Raw genomic sequence first — 10,178 nt, 5'->3', positions numbered from 1 at the left:
TGCCAAAGATATACTCAAAATTATATGCAAAAGGTGCTCAAATAAAATCCACATTCAAATAATGCACCATTAGTTGACCAAACCAAGCCATCTTCAAAAATAAGTTCAAAAACAATCTAAAATTAATAATCCACACATCAAATCAAAACCCAAATGACCTATATTCATGTGTCTAAATGTATACAATAGATTGAATCACAAATCAAATGGGAAGATCAACAATCAAACCCTAACAAACAAATTAATTTAAGTAAACATGATTAGATACAATAATTAAAATAAATCAAATACAAAAATAAAAAATATGGGAAATTAAATAATAATCAAAATGTCAGGGGTGGAAAGTATTTTAAATAAAATTAAATGAAAGGAAATAATATAACTATGTGAAAATGGAAAAGGGGTGCATTAGAAAATTGAAAATCAACTAGAAAACAGTTGAAAACGCAAATGGGCTCCAAAAGTTAGGGGTGGAAAGAGTAAACGCGCCAGGCCCACGATCCAAACCATTTTTAAAAAAACTAATTTTTGAAGCGTGACAAATAAAATGAACAAAAGTTATGTAACACAACATCAATTGGTCATGCCCTCACTTAAGTCACAAAAAGACAAAAGAAACACCCAGCCAATCACAATCTACCAACACTCATCTTCAACCTCTGTCCAGAAATGAAAACGTGCATGAACCCTAATCTCATGCATACTCTAACAGAAATTTCTCAGCCACATAACTCCATCTACAATGCATAAAAAATGAATGAAATTAAAAGCAAAAACGTAGGTCTCATGGAGTAGAACAACATTACGTCAAACAAAACTTGAAAATATGGATTGAACATGGAGAAAAGTGGTGCTAAATTAAGATAAAACACACTGTTTCGAGAAATTTCCATAAGCTCAAACATTTTATATTCAAGTAAACAAACAAAACCAACATGATGAATCAACTTCATACAGCACCCTCAAGTAGTTTATGGCATATGCATCTCAAAAATGAAAGAGGTGAGGTGGGAAAAGATTTACCTGGTGGAGAAGATCCACTGTCTCTTGTATTAGATGGAGCTTCAGAAACTCCTTCAATGAAGTTTGGTGCTCTTCTGGAAACAAAGATGAAGCTGAGTGAATGGTGAAAGTGAGCTCAGAAATGAAGAAAAATCCCCAAGCTTCAATGTTGCAGCCTTCAAGCTCTCTCTCTTTAGTGACCTTCCTCCCCTCTAAATTAGGTTAAGGATGGCTTATATATGATGATTCTGATTAGGTGAGATGTTTTTCAAGGTGAAAGAACTATTGGAGGGAAAGTTTGGTAGTTTGTGCAAAGATTGAAGAGTGACATGCAAGGCTGCATTTTGGATGCAAAGTGTGTATGCTTTGTGTCGTTTTAGGGAGCTTGTGGTGGAATGAAAGGTCTCAGGATTGTGTGACTTGGAGGAAGTTGAGAGATAAAAAGAGACAATAAAAAACAATTCCACTTTTGGCCAAGTTTGAACATGATGTGCATGCACACAATACATGTGTTATTGGTCTATTCAAGGCAAGAAATGGTGTGTCGGTCGTGTGGAATAATCCATGTTGTAAGAAAAGGTAACATCATACACAAATCCTACAACAAGTGTGATAATGGTGATTAAATATAAGTCATGTTTAAGCCCATATAACTCCATGGCCTCTTGACCAAATGGAGTGAATTAGAGATTTTTGGAAAAAAAGGAGTTAGGGGAACATGTTTGATGTTGGAGGAAATTTGAAACAAAACCTTGAGCTCCTTAAAAAGTAGGCACAAAAATGTCTTCTTGAAACTTCATGTCAAAGTGTTAATTATAGGTCATCCTGAGGACCTAACTTGCCATGTCCACAACTTGCTCCTTAAGCTACCAAATAGGAAAACACTTGAAGCAAAAGTGGAGAGGAGATAATGTTCTATAACTCTCATGTTGAGGTCAGATCCAAATGAAACTTGCAATCTTATGAAAATTGGACATGAAGTGGGTTGCTTGAGATGATCAAATACTTAGAAATTTTTTCACTAACTATAAACTAAATCAACAATTCAAGGTCATGACTTTAGAGGATGATATCTTGAGTTGTGGCCAACCAATTGAGGCGTTCTTGGTATCAAAGGAAAGAGGAGACTTGACACTATAATTTTCATGTTGGAAGCAACTTGAGATGGAGTCTCTAACATCCCTTAAAACTGCCATGAACATGCTTGGGAATCCTGACTTGGGATACTTAGAAATTTTCTAAGTGTTTGGACAATTGAATGAATTCGAAATACCCAACTTTCAATTATCATATCTTGCGCCATGATGATCCAAATGCTTCAATATTGGTACCTCCTTAAAGCTTGGAGAAAGGAGAACAAATTTCATGTTAAGGTCAATTTGATTTGGAGTCTTGATCATAGATAACATTGGCCATGAAGGTAGCTACTCACTAACACCAAACTTGCCCAAAATAGCAAGTTTCTAAAATCCTAATTTCAAATTTAGGTAACTTTCCATAATTCTTGATTTTTGATGGATCTCTTGACTTTTCTTGATCAAATTTCAACCATGGACCATATTTGGCTTGACGAATATAATTTTGACCAAAGGAATCAATGGTTGACTTTTTAACCTGCCCAGTTGACTTTTCCCCAATTGAATCAAAACATTGGTCATCTGAGCAATTGAACCTCTTATGAATGAAATTGATAGTAAATATTATACATATAGACACTTGGAGACCCATAGAATACCATGGAATCAATTATTGCTCAAAAAATCAGTAATAAAACTGATTTTTATCACAAGCCCTAATTTTAGGCAAAAGGACACGAAATGAGTGCACCACTTCATAACCTTGATTCCTCTAGGGAAAGTGGGGATACCTTTAAACAAATATGTCTTGTATAATAACATAATGAAGATGCTCCAAAAAGTTCATGGGTATGCCAATCACTGAGATAATCAACACTCCTGGCTTAAAGACCAAAAGAGAAAAGAGTGTGATCAGTTATCAATATCTTTGAATTCTCAATCAACTGATGTGATGATAGACCAATTGAGATGTCTTAGGACATAAGAAACCCCTTGTAGCTTGGATGATTATGAATTTGAGGATATCCTACCCTCCTTGCACTGATTGTCACTCTTCTTCCTTATAAGGCTTGGAGAAGGTCACAAGAGGGATGCCTTGATCCCATAACCATAGAACCAATGATATGCATGAATGTATATAATAATAAAACATAAGCCAATAATTATTGAGAAAAGAGGGTAAATTTTGGGGTACAACAGTTGCCCCTATTCAAGCTTCTTGCACCCGAGAGGTTAAAAAAGCGACGACTTTCAACTGTTCAAGGTGGGAGAGGATTGAATACCAAAGAACCCAAAATTTTGCACTATGTAGAAGAAGGAAAGAGGTCAGTATGCAGGTTTCGAAGTTTATGGTGTTTTTGAGAAAAAATGTCCAATCACAAAGACTAATAATCTAATCAGGTACGTCTATGTACAAAGGTACCAGGATAAAACTGAATTTAAAACAGTCACAAACACTACCAATCTAATCGGGCACGTATGTGAATAAAAGATGTTGTGCCAGGAAAGAACTAGATCTCCAACAAAAGGTACTGGGGTGGAACCGAATTTAAATATACTACCAGGATAGAACTGGATTTCCAACAAAGGTACCTGGATAGAACCAAATTTAAAATAATCACAAAGACTACCAATCTAATCGGGTACGTCTATGAACAAAAGGTGTTGCACCAGGAAAGATTTGGATCTCCAATAAGGTACCAGGATAGAACTAGATTTAAAACAATCACAAAGATTACCAATCTAATCGGGTACGTCTATGAACAAAAGATGTTGCGCCAGGAAATAACTGGATTTAAAAAGGTTACCAGGATAAAATTGGATTTGAAAATATTACCAGGATAGAACTGGATTTAAAAAGGTTACCAGGATAGAACTGGATTTAAAAAGATTACCATAATAGAATTGGATTTAAAAAGATTACCAAGATAGAATTGGATTTAAAAAGATTACCATGATAGAATTAGATTTAAAAAGGTTACCAGGATAGAACTAGATTTAAAAAGATTACCAAATTGAACTGGATTTAAAAAGATTACCAGGATAAAACTGGATTTATAAAGATTACCAGGATAGAACTGGATTTAAAAAGGTTACCAGGATAGAACTGGATTTAAAAAGATTACCAGGATAGAACTGGATTTAAAAAGATTACCAGGATAGAACTGGATTTAAAAAGATTACCAGGATAGAACTGGATTTGAAAAGATTACCATGAAATCAAAGGCTCTATGGATATTTATAGGTAAAATCAAAATGAATCTTATGAGAATGAGAAGAATTTGGAGATATACCAAAGGACTGATAACTTCACCGGGGAAGCAAGGAAACACCATTGGCTTATGCTTTGATGCATGTTTGAATTTTTCTATGGCGTAATGCTCCATGTAAAATTGAAATGCTACGCAATTTTATGTACGTGGTATAATGATGCATGATTTTGCAGGGGAATAAATGAAATACAAGGAACTGCCGAAAAAGTCCTAGGAACATTTGAAATTCTGTGGGGAGTAACAAAATAGAGTGACTAGTAACCACATGCCACAAACTCTGAGGGGGAAATTGCAAAAATAAATTGTGAATTCTGTCGAAGAAACTCAAATCTCAATGCAAGCTTTGAGTGGGGATGCCTAATGAAGATTGGATGTTGCTGAGGAAGGTTACCAATGGGCCCTAGCTAGGAATAAGGTGAACTTTGCGTAAGAAACACAGGAGAAACATCTCTTCTGCTGGAGATGTGAGAAATCTTGATCAATAAGTCTAAAAAATTTAACTCTACTGGGGAATAAGAAAATTCTCGACCAAGGCTCAGTTGGGGAAAGAGAAACTTCTCACAATTAGGGACGAAACAATGCTCTGGGTAATAAACAATCTTCAATAAGCACAACTTCTAGGGAGTGAGGATTCTTTACCAAGAAAAATTCATCAATCAAAAACCTATCAGACAAGGATTCTTTGAGTGACACTCTGCTGGGAAGAAAAGAAATCTTAACAAACTTGTTGAGTGAACAAAGCAATACTAAAAACCATCCTGATAATTCTTGCCTTCGTGCTAGCAGTTCGTACATCTGCGAGTGAACATCACTCCTGCAACATAAAACACACCTAAAATTCTCCAGGGACATCATGACCACTTTGTCAACCAACCCGGCCAGCACAAAATCACAAGCATATCCAAATATCTTTTTATCCTGTCATGTAAAGCCCAAAAATTTTCAAATGAAATGATTACCAAAAATCCAGACGCTTTTACAAACAAAACAGACAAAAGAAAATAAGGAACAAGCTTTTGAATGAAAATGAATTTTTGTTGATTAAGAATTTGCCTGTAAATAGGCATTCTACATCAGGAGGGAATTCCTAGGAATAGGTAAAATAAAATAAAACATTATTACAAGAATGGCAATGTGAAAATGGATTTCCATCAGATTCTGATTCGGATATAACTCCTTAGGACCTTAACGCTCTCATCCCTTTGCTTTCTAAAGAAAATGATTTAACTGATTCCTACCCCTCGGGGTTTCCAACTGTAAAGTATGATGAAATCAACATATCCAATATAAGACGTAGTCGTTCGCCTTAAATCCCTAACTTTTTCCTAGACCGCCCTTTCAGGTTTTCAATCCACCGGGATACCCTTTTCTGCCTAAGTTGCCTTTTCAGGTTTTCAACTTAGCGGGTGTACTTATTATTATTTTTATTTTTATCCCTAATTTTTGCTCGAACCTTTTATTCATTTTTTTGTGGTTCGCCGGGATGCCCATTTTTTTGCCTAAGCCGTCGACTTAGCAGGTCCTTTTTATGTGAAGTATTTTTTTATTGCATCTGCATTCACAGGGAGTGGGAAGTCCTCACCATCCATAGTGGTGAGCATCATGGCTCCGCCAGAGAAAATTTCCCTTATCACGTATGACCCTTCATAATTTGGAGTCCATTTTCCTCTGGGATCAGATTGAGGAAGAACAATTATTTTCAAGATAAGGTCTCCAGCTTGGTAATTCTGAGGACTGACTCTCTAATCGAATGCCTTCTTCATCCGCTTCTGATATAGTTGCCCATGACAGATAGCAGTCATCCCTTTCTCTTCAATGAGGTCCAACTGGTCAAATCTATTTTGCACCCACTCGGCCTCGTCGACTTTCACATCTATCATTAACCTTAAGGAGGGGAATTCAACTTCTATAGGCAAAATAGCCTTCATCCCATAAACCAACGAAAACGGAGTTGCTTCAGTTGAGGTACGCACCGAAGTTAGGTAACTGGGCATAGCGAAGGGCAACATCTCATGCCAGTCTTTGTAGGTCACCACCATCTTTTGTACTATCTTCTTTATGTTCTTATTGAAAAATCCTCCACTTCCCCATTCATCTTCGAGCGGTAAGGATATGAATCATGATGTTGAATATTGAAACTCTTGCACAACTCTATCATCATCTTTCTGTTGAGATTAGGCTCATTGTCTGTTATGATCTTCTCGGAGATCCCATAACGAAAAATGATATTTTGCTTGATAAAATAAGCAACCACCTGCTTAGTTACGTTGGCATAAGAAGCAGCTTCCACCCACTTGGTGAAGTAATCAATAGCCACTAGGATGAAGCGGTGTCCATTTGATCAGTGGGCTCATGCGTCCGATCATATCAATACCCCACATTGCGAAGGGTCAAGGAGAAGTTAAAACATTCAAAGGCACGGGAGAAACATGCACTTTATCAACACAAATTTGGCATTTGTGACATGATCTGGCATGAAGGTGGCAGTCAGTTTTCATAGTCATCCAATAATAGCCCGCTCTCAGAATCTTTTTCGCCATGGCATGACCACTGGAGTGTGTTCCAAATGAACCCTCATGAATCTCCTTAATAATTTTGTCTGCTTCATTTCTATCCACGCATCTAAGCAGAACAAAATCATGATTCCTCTTATACAATACATCACCACTTAAGAAAAACCTGGCAGACAGCTTCCTTAGCGTCTTCTTGTCAAGGATAGATGCATCCTCCAGGTATTCTTGTTTCTCAAGGTATCTCTTGATATCATAAAACCAGTGTTTGTCATTCCGAGCTTCATCGTTAGTATAGCAAAAAGCTGGCTCATCCAAACTCATAATGCTGACGAAGGGGGCCTCATTTGCCCATTTGACTTTGGACATGGACACCAGAGTGGCCAGTGTGTCTGCTAAGTGATTCTCTTCTCTTGTAATATGATCAAACATGATCTTCTCAAAGTATGGAATTAACTTCATCATGTGCTCTCGGTATGGAATCAAATTTGGGTGACGAGTCTCCCAATCTTCGTTGATTTGGCTAATGACCAAAGCAGAATCCCCATATACTTCAAGATACTTGATTCACAAGTCAATAGCAGCTTCAATCCCATAGATGCAAGCTTCATATTCAGCCATGTTATTAGTGCAATCAAAACAAATTATGGCAGTGAAAGGAATATGAAAACTCGAGGGAGAAGTAATGACAGCTCCCCCACCGTTTTCTAAAGCATTTGAAGCACCACCGAACACGAGCGTCCATCGTGATCCTATTTCTGGGCCTTCCTCTGGGTCTGGTCGGTTGTAATATTCTTTGAGAAACGGAACATCTTTATCAGGAAACTCGAACTTCATCGGTTGGTAATCTTCCACTGGCTGATGAGCTAGGTAGTCAGCAATTATACAAATCTTGATGGCTTTTTAAGTTGTATACTGGATATCATATTCTGTTAAAATCATTTGCCAACGTGCAACCCTCCCTGTGAGAGAAGGCTTCTCAAAAATATACTTGATCGGGTCCATCTTTGAAATCAACAAAGTAGTGTGGGTTAACATATACTGTCTCAATCTGCGAGCAGCCCACGCTAGAGCACATCAAGTTTTCTCAAGAAGTGAATATTTGATTTCACAGTTGGTAAACTTTTTGCTCAGGTAGCATATTACATTCTCTTTTCGACCAGACTCGTTATGTTGTCCTAATACACACCCCATCGACTCGTCGAGGACAGTGAGATACATGATCAAGGGTCTTCCCTCTAATGGAGGAATGAGAACCGGAGGCTCCTGCAAATACTCTTTTATTCTCTCGAATGCTCTTTGGCAATTGTCCCTCCATACCACCGCCTGATCCTTCATCAATAAATTGAACATTGGTTCACATGTAGCTGTTAAATTGGAGATAAATCTAGAAATATAGTTCAATCTTCCTAAGAAACGACGCACTTCTCTTTCGGTTTTTGGCTCAGGCATCTCTTGAATCACTTTTATCTTTGCAGGGTCAACCTCAATTCCTATTTCACTGATCAAAAAACAAATTAATTTACCAGATCTTACTTTGAAGGTAAATTTGTTGGGATTTAGCCTTAGCTTGAACTTCATCAATCTTTCAAACAATTTCTGCAAATTGATTAAATGTTCCTCCTCTCTATGGGATTTCGCAATCATATCATCCATGTAGCACTCAATCTCTTTATGGATCTTCTCATGAAATAGGGTTACCATTGCATGTTGGTAAGTTGCCCCTGTGTTCTTTAAACCAAAAGGAATAACTTTGTAACAAATGGTTCCCTAAGGTGTAATAAACGTGGTCTTCTCCATGTCTTCTGGGGCCTTTTCAATCTGGTTATAACCGGAGAAACCGTCCAATAATGAAAAAACTGAGAATTGCGCGATGTTGTCGACCAATACATCATTGTGAGGGAATGGGAAATCATCCTTAGGACTTGCTCTGTTCAAATTATGGTAATCAACACACATTCGTACCTTACCGTCTTTCTTAGGCACAAGAACAATGTTGGCCACCCACGGAGGACAAGTAGCTGCCAAAAAACCTGCATCAAATTGCTTTTGTACTTTATCTTTAATCTTTTTAGACATATCTGGACACATCCCTCAAAGCTTATGCTTAACAGGTGGACACTCTTCTTTCAAAGGTAGCCTATGTACCACAATATCCGCCTCGAGCCCAGGAATGTCTTGATAAGACCAAGCAAATATGTCAATAAACTCTTACAACATGTCGATCATCCTTTCCTTCACACTTTCTTCCAAAGAAGCCCTTATTCTGACCTCTTTCACGTCGTCCTTACCTCCAAGGTTCACAACCTCAATGTTTTCTTGGTGTGGCTGAATGACCTTTTCTTCTTGCCTTAATGACCATATCAACTCTTCAGGGAGTTCGCAATCTTCATCACCTTCTTCTTCGGCTTGGTAGATCAGATTGTCAAAGTCATAATGAGCGATAAAAGAATCGTTATTAATGAAGTCCGGGGTGGACGTGAATCTGCATTAATGATGTTTTTAATGCTTTTTAGGAAGTGTGTGGTGAAAGAGAAATATTGACATTTTACAAGGAAAGATAAAAGTAAAAGTAAAACGACAAAGATAAAAAAATTTGAATGCAAAACGTCTTTTATTTTATGACAACAATTGAAAATGAAACATGGTGGCCCTACATGATTCACTATGCCTTGGGTAGAGCGCAAGAATTATTGCATGATAAAAGAAATCAAAATAAAATTACTCCTGATTAAGCGTGACTTGGATGACATCCTTTGTAGTTCAATTGTGGAGTTATGCACCTGGAACACTTGGTCGAATCCAGTTATTGATGTCATAATCACTTCCATCATCATCACCGACAGCATTGGCCTGATCACTACTGATGAATCCAACACTTGTAAATTTCACCGGAGTGAGAACACTAGGAGTCTGGGGAACTTCAGGAGCTATATCTTGTTGGGAATGACTAAAACCGAGACCTAACTTATCAAATTCCAGAGGAAGATCTAACACACGACCCCAACCTTCGGGTGACCATTCTCAACCACTGCTCTATCATCCTTCAATGAATACCGGGAAAACTGCTTCAAATTCCTGAAACGTAGTTTCATGTACTTCCTCCTCAACCTATATACCGGAAGGATGTCAAATGACTCACCATGTACTCTTCCTCGCAATATACAGTAATAATCTTACTACCACTTGGGAACTTCATTTTCTGATGTAAGGTGGATGTTACAGCACCCGCACCATGAATCCATGGGCGTGCAAGCAAACAATAATATGCGGGTTGCATGTCCATGACGAATAATTTAGTTCCAAAAACTTGTGGT

This window comes from Lathyrus oleraceus, chromosome 5, assembly GCF_024323335.1.
Source record: "Lathyrus oleraceus cultivar Zhongwan6 chromosome 5, CAAS_Psat_ZW6_1.0, whole genome shotgun sequence".
NCBI lineage: Eukaryota > Viridiplantae > Streptophyta > Magnoliopsida > Fabales > Fabaceae > Lathyrus > Lathyrus oleraceus.
This window is presented reverse-complemented; position numbering follows the sequence as displayed.